At 42.4% G+C, this 15,800-nt stretch overlaps 1 long non-coding RNA gene across 2 annotated transcripts in view; it reads left to right on the plus strand.

Annotated features, from left to right (window-relative positions):
- The first annotated feature begins 4,906 nt into the window (after window positions 1-4,906).
- The window catches only part of LOC115081118, an 84,829-nt gene continuing 73,935 nt past the window's right edge, over window positions 4,907-15,800 (plus strand). For both annotated transcript variants that reach the window (XR_003853732.1, XR_003853733.1), the window contains exon 1: window positions 4,907-5,078. This is a non-coding gene — a long non-coding RNA (uncharacterized LOC115081118). The remainder of the gene's footprint in view (window positions 5,079-15,800) is intronic.

The raw sequence follows: 15,800 nt of genomic DNA on the forward strand, positions 1-15,800 counted from the left end.
GAGGTAACTGCTGCACTAGCAAGTTAGCCCCCTGAATTCTTTCTTCATTTCTTTTAGGACTTGGCCGTAGAAGCAGACCCGCAATTTTTCCCTTATGTCTGTGTGTCAGTATCCCAGACCATGGAAGTTGGGGGCCCTCTGTTATCGACTGTGCATTTCTAGTCACCACATCTCAAAAAGGATATAGCTGCACTGGACAAAGTGCAGATAAAGGTGACCAAAATGATAAGGGACATGGAGTGGCTGCCCTATGAGGAAAGGCTAAAGAAGTTAGGGCTGTTCAGTTTGGAGAAGAGATAACTGAGAGGGGATATGATAGAAGTCTACAAAATCATGAAAGGACTTGAACAAGTGAATGCAAATCAGTTATTTACTTTCTCAGATAATAGAAGGACCAGAGAACACTCCATGAAGTTAGCAAGTAGCTCATTTAAAACAGATCAAATAAATTTCTTTTTCACTCAGCACATAGTTAAGCTCTGGAATTCATTGCCAGAGGATGTGGTTACAGCAGTTAATGTAACTGGGTTTAAAAAAGATTTGGATAAGTTCCTAGAGGATAAATCCATAAACTGCTATGACAGTAATTAATAAGCAATAGTAGCTTGTGATCTATCTAATGTTTGGGTTCTTGCCAGGCACTTGTGACTTGGATTGGCCACTGTTGGAAACAGGATACTAGGCTTGATGCACCCTTGGTCTGATCCAGTATGGCATATCTTATGTTCTTCTTATTTTCTGAATCCAATCCCTCTTTTCCCCCTGCAGTTTAACTGGGGAATAATGTTGTAGTTGCATTAAAAGCCTCAAAGCATATTGGTTAAGGGTAGTAATCCTCATGCCTTCTTCTAAGGGTAGTATGCTGTACCAGCATGTTACCACCCTGCACAATTACCTCATTTCCGTCCTCTAGCCTGTAAAGATCCACAGTGTTTATCTCATCCCTTTTTTACTTCTTTGACTGTTTTCTTCTTCATCACCTCCTCCGGAAGAGCATTCCAGGCCTCCACCACCCTCTCTGTGAAGAAATATTTCTTGACGTTGGTTCTGAGTCATTCCCCTGGAGTTTCATTTCACGACTCCTAGTTCTATTGTTTTCTTTCCAACGGAAAAGGTTCAAAGTCCATATATCATTGAAACCTTTTAGGTATCTGAAGGTCTGTTTCATATCTCTCCTGCACCTCCTCTCTTCCAGGGTCAACATAGTCAGATCCTTCAGCCTCTCCTCATAGGTGTTCCGATATAGACCCTACACCATTTTTGTCACTCTTCTCTGGAATCCTTCCATCCTGTCTCTATCCTTTTTGAGATATGGGCTCCAGAACTGAATGCAATACTCCAGGTAAGGCCTCACCAAGGATCTGTACAAGGGCATTATCACCTCCTTTATTTTACTGGTTACTCATCTCTCTCTATACAGCCCAGAATTCTAGCTTCAGCTTGTCACATTGTTTCAACATCTTCATATCCTCTGCCACTATCACCCCAAGATCTTTCTCTCTCTTGGTCTGTGCACATCAGTCTTTCACCCCCATCACATACAGCTCTTTTGAATTACTATTTTTCAGATGCATGACTCTGCAATTCTTGTAATTGAATTCCAGCTACTAGATTTTCAATGACACTTCAAGCTTTCTTAAATCTCTTTTCATTCTCTCTACTCCTTTAGATGTGTCCACTCTGTTGCAGATCTTAGTATCATAAGTAAATAGACACACTTTTCCTTCTATCCTTTCTGCAATGTTACTCAAAAAAATATTGAACAGAACCAGTCTCAATACCAATCCCTGTGGTACTCCGCCTAAAATAGATTTCTCTTCAGAGTAGGTTCACTTACTATTACACACTTTTTCCTATCGGTCAACCAGTTTGTGATCCACACCACCATCTTGGCATTTACTCCCATTTTATTCACAAGCCTCCTATGCGGGATAGTAAAAAAAGCTTTGCTGAAATCCAAGAGGATCACATTGAGCGCTCTTCCTTGATCAAATTCTTTAGTCACCCAATCAAAAAAATAAATCAGATTTGTCTGACAGGACCTTCCCCTAGTGAACCCATGCTACCTTGTGACCAGCAACCTACCAAATGGTAGATAGTTTACTATCCTTTCCTTCTGCAGCATCTCCATTAATTTCCCCACCACTGATGTGAGGCTTTTCGACCTGTAGTTTCCAGCCTTCTCTCTGTTACCACTCTTGTGAAGTGGGACCACCACTGCTTTTCTCCAATCCTGTGGCACCACTCCTATTTCCTGGGATCGATTAAAAGCATCCTTCAGCAGATCTGATGGCACATCTCTGAGCTCCCTCAGTATCCCGGGATGCACCTCATCCTTCCCTATGACCTTGTCTACTTTCAGTTTGCTTAGCTCTTCCCATAAATGGAGTTTTGTCTACCCTATATCCATCTATAATCTTGTCTACCAGCAATGGTCCTTCTCCAGGGTCTTCTTTAGTGAACACTGAACTGAACCTTTTGTTTAATATTTCTGCCATTTCTTCGTCTGTCCCCACACATTGTTCTTCGTCACCTTTCAGTTTCATCATACTACTTTGGACCTGCCTTCTTTCTCTGATATATCTGAAAAATGTTTGTCACCTTGCTTTAACTCTTTGGCAATCCTTTCTTCCACTTGATCTTTTGTTTTCCTGATTTATTTCTTCCTCTCCCTGAGTTTCACCAGGTATTCTTCCCCATGTTCCTCTTTTAAGGATCCTTTATACTTCTTGAATGCTTTTCTTTTTGTTTGTTTTTTTTTCCAGCTACTTCCTTTGAGAACCAAATAGGCTTCTTTTTCCTCTTACTCTTGCTTACTTTTCTAACATATAGATTTGTTGCCTTTGTAATAACTCCTTTCAATTTGTCCCACTGTTATTCCACCTCACCCATTTTTGCCCAGTTTCCAGTTCTTCCTCTAGGAATATTCCCATTTTGACAAAGTCTGTATTTGTGAAATTCAAAACTTGGGTCTTTGTGTGTCTTCTCTGTATCCTGTTTGTGATATCAAACCAAACCGTCTGATGATCACTGGTACTCAGGTGTACACCTACTCCGACATTTGAGACATTATCCCCAATTGTGAGCACTAGGTCACGTATCATACCTTGCCTCATGGGTTCCATTACCATTTGTTTGAATAGAGCCCATTGAAAAGCAACCACTATCTCTCTACTTCTTGTAACATAGAAACATAGAAACATAGAAATGACGGCAGAAGAAGACCAAACGGCCCATCCAGTCTGCCCAGCAAGCTTCACACATTTTTTCTCTTATACTTATCTGTTTCTTTTAGCTCTTGGTTCTATTTCCCTTCCTCCCCCACCATTAATGTAGAGAGCAGTGATGGAGCTGCATCCAAGTGAAATATCTAGCTTGATTAGTTAGGGGGTAGTAGGGGTAGTAACCGCCGCAATAAGCAAGCTACACCCATGCTTATTTGTTTTAACCCAGACTATGTTATACAGCCCTTATTGGTTGTTTTTCTTCTCCCCTGCCGTTGAAGCAGAGAGCTATGCTGGATATGCATCTAAAGTAGTGTATCAGGCACATTTGGTTTGGGGTAGTAACCGCCGTAACAAGCCAGCTACTCCCCGCTTTGTGAGTGTGAATCCTTTTTTCTTCTCCCCTGCCGTTGAAGCTCTGCAAAAGGGATACTCCAAACCTCATCTAGCAGATTAAAACCTCCAACTGGTAACACTTCTTCCTTCTTTCCCACTATTTGGATTTCTTTGACCAGATCTCTGTCTAGTTCTTCTTTTTGAGCCGAAGGCCAATGTAAATAGAAACACCATCTTCTTTTTTATGACAGACCATAATGCATATTCCCTACCCCATGTCCCTTGAATTTCAGTTGCTTATATATTGTTTCTGACATAATGAGCTACTCCTTCACCTTTTCTGAACTCTCTGTCCTTCCTAAACAAGTTACAACAAGGATTGCCATATCCCAATCATGAGACTGGGTGAACTATGTCTTTGTAACAGTAATGATGTCCAGTATTAGAGCCTGCAGATCTAAGATTTTATTGCCCAGGCTCCGGGCATTTGTACTCATAGCTTTCCAGCTTCTCTCCTTGGACATCTTTTCAGCCCTAGCCAGCTGATTTTTCTTACTTTATTTGCCTACTTCTTGGAGATGTTGGGGGTGACAATTGTGACGGGTCTGGGCGACACTCTCCCTCAGGTCTGGCCCTTCCCACAGCCTTGGTTCCTCTTCTCCTGGCCTCAGATCCCTTCGGCACCACTCTGCCACCTTTAAAGTCCTCCGGCCGCACCCTAGGCCTCCCCTGCCCCAGCAGTGCTTGTGCACACCTTAGAAATCTGCCAGTAGCAAACTCTCCCAAAAAGTACAAAAATACAGTTTTTGTCAAAATAATCTGTATTAGCGAGAAAAACAGTTCTCTTCCAAATCCCACTACGAAAACTCCCTGTGGGTTTTAAAACACTTCCCTTTCGCAGGGACACAGAAACAAAACACCAGCTTGGCTTCTCAGCCATCTGCAACCGCCCTGCCTGGGAGTTGCACAACACACCCCCAACTCCCCTCAGCTGTGCAGCAGCTCACAGTCTTCCCATTCCTTTGACAACACCCAAAACAAAAACAGTAATACACCCCCCCCCCCCCCCCCAAATAATGCCACTCATGCAGTTTCCATCTCTGAATCAGAAGTTTCCATAGTAGGGACTTCTGTTTCCATTTCTTCTCCTTCCTCCTCCAAGGAGCTCAGCTTTTGTGTCCAGTCGAACCATTCTGGCACACCCTCCTGCTCTATAATCATGGGCTCAGGTATGTGTGAGCCACCAGAGCTTTGCTCAGCTGCAGAATCAGCCTGCACTCTCTCCCACTGGCTGAGCTGTGCCTCTTTAGGAGTTGTAATCTTTTTTTCTACTCCCTGGCACCCTCTGCTTTCTGGAGTCTGCTGTTCTGAGCTCTCTCTGAACAGAGAGGAACTGCATTTTCTGCTTCTTTTCAGGGGGAAGTTTTCCCCTGGCTCTTTCTCCCCTCTAGGAAGGGGAGAATCTTTTCCCTTACTTTCTCCAGGGGAGTTGGACTTGCTGCTGCTGCCTCACCCAAGGTAAGCCATTTTTTAACTTTCTGCTGAGGAATTTTCCCAGGCAAGGCACCTGGGGTGGGGCAGGAGTAGCTACGGTTTTTTCCCTCTCCCCTCCCCCATTTTCTTTAGTTTTTCCTTAGTTGTATTTCTTTAGAATTTGTGTTTGGTAGTTTTGTTTTTGTGCTTGATTCAGTTTGTTCATTTGATTTTGCATAGTTTGTAGGGTTCTTTGCTGTAGTTTAGTTTTGTAGTTGTGTGATTGTTTTTGTTTCTTTGATTTTGTGGGGTTATTTATGGCTTCCCTTTGTTGTGGTATGTCTGGTTTGTGTTGTGTCCCTTTTGTGTTTTTCTTAAGTTCATAGTTTTGATTAGTTTGTCACCCTTTTTTTTCCCTCCCCTTTAGAGGCACCACCACTGTGCATAGCGCCTGCTAGGTCTTTTTCCTAAGACCTCTGACTTGCTCCTCCATTGTTTCTTGGTCTCCTGAGCTTGCTTCCCCCTCCTGAGCATACCCCCACCCCTCCATTGACCAAGGCTCACTCCACCCCTATTTTTCCCTCTACCCCCTACCCATCCCTTTATTATTTTTACACAAGCACATTGAGGACCAAGGAGGCTGAGCATTCCAGAAGAGGCACAATACTAAAGACACCTTTAAGGCCCTTGTGTCACAGAGAGGCCCCTCCCCACATCATCACAGGCTGCTCCACTGTCACCTTGGGGCCAAACCTAAGGTCATCATGCCCCAGAAGGGTCTGGCCAGGTGGAGGCATAAGGACTCCAACACACAACCTAAGCTTAGGAAGATGAATGAGCCACAACCTGTCCAGGTGCCCTGTCAGGAGCTGGAGCTCAAGAATCCACGGGAGGGGACTTCGGGAGGATTTCAACGACCATTGGAGATCGGCATTGCCCAACTGGTCCAGTGGGTACAGTGGGCCCACTGCCGAGGTCAGACAGGAATGGAGGGGACACTGAAATATCTGGGTGTCCATCTAACCGCTGTGAAGGCCGCGGCCCTGTTGAACTGGAAGGAGTTGGAGTTGAAAATCACAGTTCATCTGGGGGCATGGAAGGGTCTGGTCCATCTAATGTCCTTCCGGGGGTGGGCCTTAGTGGTGAACCAGCTGGTGTCCAGCATGCTGTGGCATCGGCTGGCCTCCCTGATGCCACCCTCTGAGTTCATCTCCTGGACACAGAGGAAATTGCTGGACTTCTTCTGGGCCAGGAGGTGGCACTGGGTCTCGTCGGGTGTCCTGGGGCTCCTCCTCAGGGAGGGAGGACAGGAGTAGAGGACATAAAATGCAGAGTCCACACCCTGCATCTCCAGGCCTTGCAGAGATTCCTGTACGCAGACCCATGTCCGCAGTGGCGTCCACTGGGGGAATTCTTCCTCCAACAAGTGGGTGGGTTGAGGTGTGACTGGCAACTTTTGGTGATCAATACAGAAGTGTACGCACGTGACTTCCCATTGCTGCTAGCCTTCTACCAGGATATTTTCAAAGCCTGGAGTGTGGTCTCCGGAACAAGAGACCCCTTGGTGCCCCTGAGTTTGGATAGTCCGGGAGAGCCTTTTCTTCAAAACCCCACTCTGGTTGTGAAGGCCCTGGAGTCCCCTCAGGTGCACCGATGGCTCATAGAATCCGGGACCACATGGGTCAGAGATCTCCTGAGCATAGACTGGTGGTGTTGGGTGTCCTCAGAAGTACTGTCTCGGCACATGGGCATGAGGCACCCGTATGTAGCCGGTCAACTGCTCAGTGTGATACGGGGCCTTTTTACCCCTCGACCCCTCCAGCTCATACAAGGGGGTCTTTCAGGCCCGGAGACCCACCCCTACCCACCCCCAATCTCCTGGACCTGATCATCGGCCGCCCGAAACATCAAGGACCCCCTCGACCTCCCTGTCCCCTTCCCCACAGCCTAAGCAGGCTGGATACAATCCAGCCTATGCATTTCTGCGAAGCACCGAAAAAAAGCAATGGCTGAGCTGATGCATCATTCGGTGCATCAAGCTACTCTCTCCAGCCACCCAGATACACCATGGCAGAGAGTGTTGAGGGGTGTGCAGAGACCCCGGTAGGAGGAATCTACTCGGAGCTGATTCCGAATACCACCGGGGACTTATGCTGGCGCATCGCTCACGGGGCCATCACTACCGGCGGCCTGCTGGATTGTATCAGGGGAGCAGGATGATGGTGCCAATTCTGCGGGACAGAGAACACATTAGTTCATATTTTCCTGCGTTGTCCACATCTAACATCCTTCCTCGTGGAGTTGAAAACCCTCCTCCTGCGCTTCTGGTTACATTTTAGCCCACAATTACTCATCTATGGCCGCACCACATCAAGGAACCCCAGGTTGAAAGCCAGAGATGTTCTGGAGAACTACCTTATAGCCACTGCAAAGTTAGTCGTTCATAAGACCAGGAACGAAGGACTGGAATGTGCCATCCCAGAGGACTGTGGGTTCCTATTTCATCGACTGGTGCGATCCCGTGTACAAGCAGAGTTCCAAAATGTGGTCACCAATTACACCATTGAAGAGTTCAAATGGAAGTGAGCAATAGGCGATGAACTCTGCTCGGTAGACCTCGGAACTCAGCCCTTCTTGGATTTGCATATCTAGGGTATAGTTCCATATATAGCCCCTGCCCACAGTATATCCTAAAACTTTCTTCTTTACACCAGGTTTTGAGCCATTCATTTAAATTATTTATATGGCTTAGCCTCTCCTTCCCCTTTCCATGAACAGGTAACACTTCTGAAAAGGCAATAGTCTTCTCCATGTGCCTAATGTCATAATAGAGGAAGCATTCAGTTGCAGCATTCATTCTCGACAGATGTACAACATTTAAAATAAAGATCTAATACTGCTAACTCCAAGTCAGTGCCTTAACTCACAACACAAAGGAATACATTTTAAAAAGACTGCGCGGGCATCCATGTGTCTGTGGTTCCCAGCGCGAGCACATGTACGCACTGATTTTATAACATGCGAGTGGTGAGTTGCCCAGGTTATAAAATTCAATACCCTGCGCATGTGCATGCAGATTCCAACTCACATGCGCAAGGGGGGGTATTTTGTAAAAAAACGCACAGTGACATGATCAGGGCTTTGCCCAGTTCACTCCCAGTCATTTATTGGCGTGGACTGGGAGGAAACTTCCCTGTCCCCCTAACTAAACTTCCTCCCTTTTCCCCTTTCCACCTTGACCCCTAAACCTGCCCCAACTATCCTATTTTTTTTTGTTTGTTTTAGAATTTACTTGCTCGACGGAGCAGGAGTAAGTTCCGCGCCCTGGTCGACTGCCGGCACACACTTCATCAGGGCAGCTCCTAATGGCAGTGTCCTGGCCGGCCCCCACCCCACTCATGCCCTTCCCTGGCCCATCCCTTTTCAAAACCCTGGCTCTTCCACGTGTATCAGGAGTTACGCACGTGGACTGGCTGTTTTGAAAATGAGCTCAGCACACGTCTGGCCTGGCCACTCGCGTATCTGCCAGTATTGGTGCGGTTCAGCATATTAAAATTCCCACGTAAAAGTTCTGGCACCTGGTCAAGAACAGACGAATGGAGGGGATCAAAAGAATGCTGTATGTATAAGAATTCCTTAAGCATCTGTGGTGTTCCACCAACCTTATGTGCACAAAATATTTAGTCTTACCTATGTAAATTAAATAACACAAACATTGTATAACATATACAATGAACGAAGAGCTAAGGACAGTTTTAAATCTCAAATGATAATGTTGCTTAGATTTAGGGTGCACCCACTCTGTGCCACAGAAGAACATAGCACAGAAGTCTCATGCTCTGCAATATTGATGTCTCAAAATGGTAATAAATAAGATTTTAGGGAAAAATCAACTCTAACAATCTGATCACAAATGTTACACCCTTGAGTGTATGATATAAAAGATCTGTCAACCAAGACTTGGTGAAAAGAGAGAATTTGTCATTGTTTTAAAATAATGGCTGCAAAGGCTGCAGACATGTTGGAATAATGGAGAACACATAGAAGGTCCATATTCAGTCACTGGCTGGAGAGCTAAGTTAGCCAGATAAACGCATCCGGCTAATTTTGGAGATATATTCAATAGTGCAGCCGCACTATTGAATAACTGGCTATCTGGCTAACTTCATCCTGCTAACTTTCCGAAAAACCTTTAGCTTGACCAGACTTAGCTGCCTAACTGCATGATAATGCACATGATAACATGTTAATGCGTGCGAAAAACACTGTAATGCACAGGCACATTTTTTTTGGGGTGCGGGATCGGGGAAGAGTTTTGGGTAGGAATTAGTTAAATTAGGGGCAATATTGTACTGTGCAATAGCATAACACATGGTTTTAACTACACCTTTTCCCCTGGCTTTAAGCTGTGAGATATGGCAATAATGCAATTTTGCCAATTTGTGATACATTTTTTGAATTCCATGTAGGATCATTCATGGGCTTGGAGGGGAGGGAGAGAGAGAGAGCCTCTAGGGAGGGCCTCACTGTGTGCACTATTTATATCTCTGTCAGAGGGCCATTAAATAGATCAAGGTGAGGTGTTAGTGGTGGTTTAGGGTTTAGGGACCAGTTTTGCATGTAGAGTGAGATGTACGAATAGCACAGAACACCTTGGTGAAGATTTGACGTCATTTGGAGTGAGGAAAGTCTCACAAAGATGAGATTTTGTACTGCGTTATCTCACCCTAGCTTGATGATACCTTTTATAGAGATTATCATGCGGCAACTCAAAAATTCGCATGAGCACACCCCTTTTCCTTATCACAGGCATTACCAATGCAGTACTAAAACTTTTTGATGAATGATGGGGTAAGTTAGCTGACTAACTTTGAATATCGGAGTTAAATGGATAACTTACAGGGTCATTTATCATTTTTGTTATGGCGTTATTGTACATGTTAGGGGCTTAACATGCACGATAAAGCCGTAATGCGTGCAATAAATACATTGCGAAATGCATAGACAAATTAATATTTGAGTGGGAGGAGTTTGGTGGAGCAAATGGAAATGAGCGTCTGTTGTCTGGCATGCTATAGAGTAACGCACATTATCACGAAAAGTAACGCCGGAAATAACTACACCTTTTTTTTGTGGTACCGTGGAAAAAGTATTTATCACGACCGATATCGCGAATTGCTGGTATTATCACAGCGATTATTGCGCATGATAAAAAGATTAATGATAACGGACATACCTACAAGGCTTTCCTGCCCCAATAAAAACACCTGTTCTTATCTGGTCTAGTTTCCTTCTCAATAATGCCATAACGCCCGCAAACAATAATGCGTCTCGCAATGCATATGCAAATTTTAAAATTGTTACTGAATGGGAGAGGTTTTGTCAGAGTAAATTAAAATGAGGGGTGCTTATCATTGCATGCAATAGTGTAACACATGTTATCGCAGGAACTACACCTTTATTCCTGGTGTTATGCCCAAAATGGGATTTGTGCTAAAAATGATATATATGTGTGAGAGAGAGAGAACCTAGGAGATACATATTAGTCAACTTTTTAAACCACTGAAGGAGAGGCAACTAGTAAATCGGGGTGAGGTTTTGGTGGTGGCCTATGTTTTGGGGTGCAGTTTTACATGCACAGTCAGAGATACGAACAGCACAGTATACATCCCTGAAGATTTGATGTGATTTGGAGGGAGGAAAGGTACACAAATATGAGATTTGTACAATGTACTCTCAACCTAATTTGATGCATGCTCTACCTAGCTGCTATCAAGCTAGGTTGAGAGTACAATGTACAAATCTTGCTTTTATGTATCTTTCATCATTCCAAATCACATAAAATCTTCACTGATGTCTACTGTGCTGTTTGTACCTCTGACTGTGCATGTAAAACTGCCCCCCAAAAGCTAGGCCACCACCAAAGCCTCACTCCGAGTTAATAGTTGACCTTCTTACTTTGGTATAAATAGTTTACTTATAGATGAGCCTTCTAAAGAGTTTCTCTCTGTCTTTCTCTCATTCTCACATATCTGTCTAGTACTGAAAATAGTACATATTGTAGTATCTTGAAAATTACCCAAACGACACTCCTTTTTTTTAATCACAGGCACTGTTCTTGCAAAAATTATAGCTAAATGATAAATCTAGGTCTTAGCTGCTAAATTCTATCTAATAAGTTAGCTGCACAAATCTTCATTTAGGTGGATAACTTCTGAGTTATCTAGCTAAATGCTTTTGAATTTGGACCTCAACTGATATTAGATGATTGCTCAGGTTGATTGTATTGTAATAATAAATCCTAATTAGAAAAAAATTGCACTGTGTTAAACTGCTTTCAATTCTAAAGAAGGATAACAACAAGTCAAATATCTGCTCATCAGTTCATGGGCTTGTAACTTAAACTCATCAAGGGAAGAGCAAAGTTTTCTTATATGTAAAAACTGGCTAATTGGAAGTCCTTGGTGTAACCATTGAGGATGATAACTGTCAAAACATAGCAGATTAGTTTCTGTAGTTTTATGAACAGAGGTGTGTTTCAGCATGACCCAGACTTAATTAATTAGTTCTGTTCATTGTCAAATAGGGATCACAAGGTTCTGGAGGAATCCATAATGATTGATGTTGACCATGGAACAATCACTGGTAGAACTGGTCTTATGAAAAAAGAAGACATAAATGTAAAGCTCTGAAAAAAATCCATGAATATAAAAGCAACACACAAGCGTATTATATGGTTGAGTAGAAACACATGAAAGACCTTTGTTCCATACTCAGTCCTGAAGAGCAGAAATTGACACCCCTGACAAATTCACTCTGCTGATGGAACTGAGATTGTAATACAGTTGTCAGCCAAAGAACATCAAATCATCATGGATTCCTCCAGGACGATGTGATTCCAATTTAACAACATACAAAGATCCATTTTTGAGAGATCTATAAACTTTGGAGGCCACAGCTATCTGTCCTTTTTGCAATCATCCCTGGCAAGAATAGAATGTGATTAAAGAACTACATGATAACACAAATCTCATAATTAAACCTGCAAAGGCAAGTTAGTTTTTATCCATAGCAGGCAACACTATGTTGCTGAAGCACATAAACAAATGAATAATTATTTGCATTATAAAAGACTGTCTTATGACCCCCACCAATGAAATCTGCCAAAAGATAGTTGACGTGATCAAGTACTATGACTCATTGGGCTATCTTACTAGCAAAGAAATACAATTTCTGACCCCTGAATACACACGAAAATCTGTGCTCTATGTGGTCCCTAAGATACATAAGTCCAATGTTTCTCTCTCTGGCCATTCTATTGTTTCCTAATACTGCACTATTGTTAAATTTTTGTATACGTTTGTAGATTTTTTGGCTTCCATTTGTGACCAATGCAACATTGCATATTCAGGTCATTTCTTGTTATGGGAGTCTCAGTTTAGTGGACCCTTGGGCCGACCTGCAGGAGACTGGGGAAAGATGGTCAATGTCTCTAGTAACTGGCAGGCCGGGAGGCAGATGTTTAGGCTGGACGAGAGGAGCCCGTAGGAGCCCAACCGCTGGGACTTAGGAGGCTTCAACCTTGGAAGCCGAAGCCCCCCCGGGAGGAGCCAGTAGGGGCCTGGCTGCTGGGACTTAGGCGGTGGTGGATCAGGACTGGGAACTGGAACCAGACTAGGACAGTAGGTCAGTTCTGTAACAGGGTACGGGTTCTGGAACCAGGCAGGAACTGTAGCAGGCAAGCAGGAACCAAGCAGGTACTGTAGCAGGCAAGCAGGAACAGAGCGAATAGCAAGGCAGGTCGCTCCGGGGTACAGCGCAATAGGGATACGGTAGGTAAGCCCATTGCAAGGCCAAGACTGGGTGGCCATGGCCGGCTTATCAAGGCCACGGCATCTGATGTCAGGAAATGGGCGGAGTCACCACTGGCGGAAAATGGCCTAGAAAAGCGCCCAAGTGGCGTGCCGCGTCTAGAGAAAGGGCGTTCATGGAAGGCTTCCCGGCGGCATGGTCCCCACAGGGACGCCACCGAACAGGCCAGGAACCAGGCCAAGTAAAGCGGGAACAGGTCAAGGAACACGGAGGTAAGTGTCTGGTCATGGCGCTCGCGGCCAGAACAGCAACAATTTCTCACATGTTGAGAATACTTAATACCATTAATGATTTGAGAGATAATGCACTGTTACTTACTCTTGACTTGGAGGTGCTTTATATCAACATTCCTCAGGATGCTGCCCTTGCAGTAGTGATAGCACATTTGAAAAGAGACCTCAACCTTGCCAAGTTCCTACACGTTTATCACAAAGCTGGACTTGATTGCACTGTGTAAAATTTTTTTGTCTTAATGATCATTTTTTGTGCAGGTGCACAGTGCAGTCATGGGAGCTGTAGCTAATTTGTATGTTGTTCAGTTTGAGGAAGCGTTTCTGTACAGCACCAAATGGTTCCGAGATTGATGTTCATTGACATCGCTATATTGACAATTTATTTTTTATTTGGAAAGTACCCATGCCCAAGCTTAAACAGTTTGTAGCATGGCTTAATTCTTTGGACTCTATGATTCACTATGTCTAACTATGCTTATCAGATTTTTTTATTTAGACATGACAATTATTAAGTCTGATTCATTTTTAAACACAACTCTATGTTGTAAACCTATTGTATGCAGCAAACTTCTATGTTATTATATTTATTATCCTAAATGGTTACTCCAAGGACTTCCAATTAGCCAGTTTTTACGTATAGGAAGATTTTGCTCTTCCCTTGATGAGTTTAAATTACCTGTCCATGAATTAGCGAGCAAGTTACTGGTTCATGGCTATCCCTCTTCAGAATTAAAAACAGCTTACCGCAAAGCACTTTTAAAAAATCTGGATTTATTATTACAATACAATAAATTGGAACAATCATCTCATATCATATGTGTTTTACATTATTCCAACGTGTGTGCAGCCATTGCAGCTATCATTTTAAAACATCAGAATATTCTTTCCTTTTTTTTATTTATTTATAAAACTCTTGTAGCCCACATTTTCCAAGGCAATTCACAGCAACTTACAATGGGTACATATGTAATAAGTAAAACAAAAAACATAACAAAATGTTCCACCAATCTAATACACACAGAACATTTAGTCCTTCCCTAATAAATTAAATGACATGAGCATTACATAGCATATGTAACGTATGATGAGTTACAGTCGGTGTTAAATCTGAAATTATAACATTGCTTAGAATAGATTTAGGGTGTACCCACTCTATGCTGCATGAGGGACATAGTACAGAAGTCATATAATCCGCTTGGTTGATGTCCCGAAATTGTAGTTGGTAATGATTTCATGGAAAAATTAGCTGTAACAATCTAATCATGAATGTCACACTCCTGAGTGTATGATATAAGAAGTCTGTCAACCAAGGATTGATGTAAAGAAAGAATATACTAGTGTTTTAAAATGATGTGTATGTGCACATAAAAAGTAAAGTATGCATGTACTTGTAACTTTTATAAAATATTGATTATGCGCATACAGGCTACTTAACCATGCATATGCAGATTTTTATGAGCATAATTCTTTGAAAATCCATGCCAAAGAATTTAAATTTACCTTTGCCAATCAAATATACAAAATCATGTCAGGTAAAAAAAACTAGATGATACAGAACTTGTATGACAAATACTAATACTAGATTTGTGTATGAACTCAATGATACTTTTGGTATCTCATATACTGAACATGACAAAGCTTTTCTCTCTCTTGTAATACTACCTCTCCCTCTTATGAATTGTTTGTATTATGCTTATTGCCATGCATGGATATGAATGATACCCAACATGTTTCACTGATGCACAGCTTTGATATAAAGCTTAATGTAAAGACTGGAGTTGCTTTCTGAGCCAACACATTATTCTTTGCTATTCACTGACAAATCTCCTGCTTTTCCCACTGCATCCTATTGAGTAGAATCCCACCTAAGTGTCAGACAGGATATTTTAATAAGGTGATTAAAGTGTAGACAGGACATTTTTGACATCTTGCCCTTTTCACTAACATCATGACTTGAGCATAGTAAATGGGATTCATCTGCCCTATTTCATTGTTGGTAAAATTACGAAAGCTATTCTGCATATATGAAGAGGGATAATATGGAAAATGCAAATGTATTAGGTGGGGGGGTCAGACTCAGAAAATGTATAGACTGAATTTATTCACTTTTTTTTCACTGTTATGTGACACCTCTCAGAGGCATGTTTTAAACGTTGAATTTTATGTTTTTATTGACCAAAATGAATAAAGAAGTTTTGGCCATAAATTCTTCCAAGCCTCTAAACTGAGACAGCAAAGTCTTTTTTTGAATAAATTACTTCATGAGACTATGGATAACATGAATTTATTTTGCAAACTATGAATGATTATTGGTCAGCAGTGCTGCAGTCCTGAATCGATGAGTTATTTATTCCAAGGGGTGAAATAAACATGCACCTTTCTTCAAGCAATAATCACAATTATGTTTATTCATTTATATTATGATTATATGAAAAGTCCTTTTACAAGGTAGATTACAAAGCTAGACATCAAACAATTTGAAATCAAAGTAGGGTAGATTCAGAATCTAAGAAAAAGGTTACTGAAAAATCAGTACTTTGAACTTTTTACGAAACAATTTGTAATAATCTATTTCACGAAATTCCATGGGGAGAGCATTGTACAACATGGTACCTACACTTGAGAATGTTAGTTTATGTGTGTCTTGAAAATAATCACTTTT

This window comes from Rhinatrema bivittatum, chromosome 1 (genome assembly GCF_901001135.1).
Source record: "Rhinatrema bivittatum chromosome 1, aRhiBiv1.1, whole genome shotgun sequence".
NCBI classification, from domain to species: Eukaryota; Metazoa; Chordata; class Amphibia; order Gymnophiona; family Rhinatrematidae; genus Rhinatrema; species Rhinatrema bivittatum.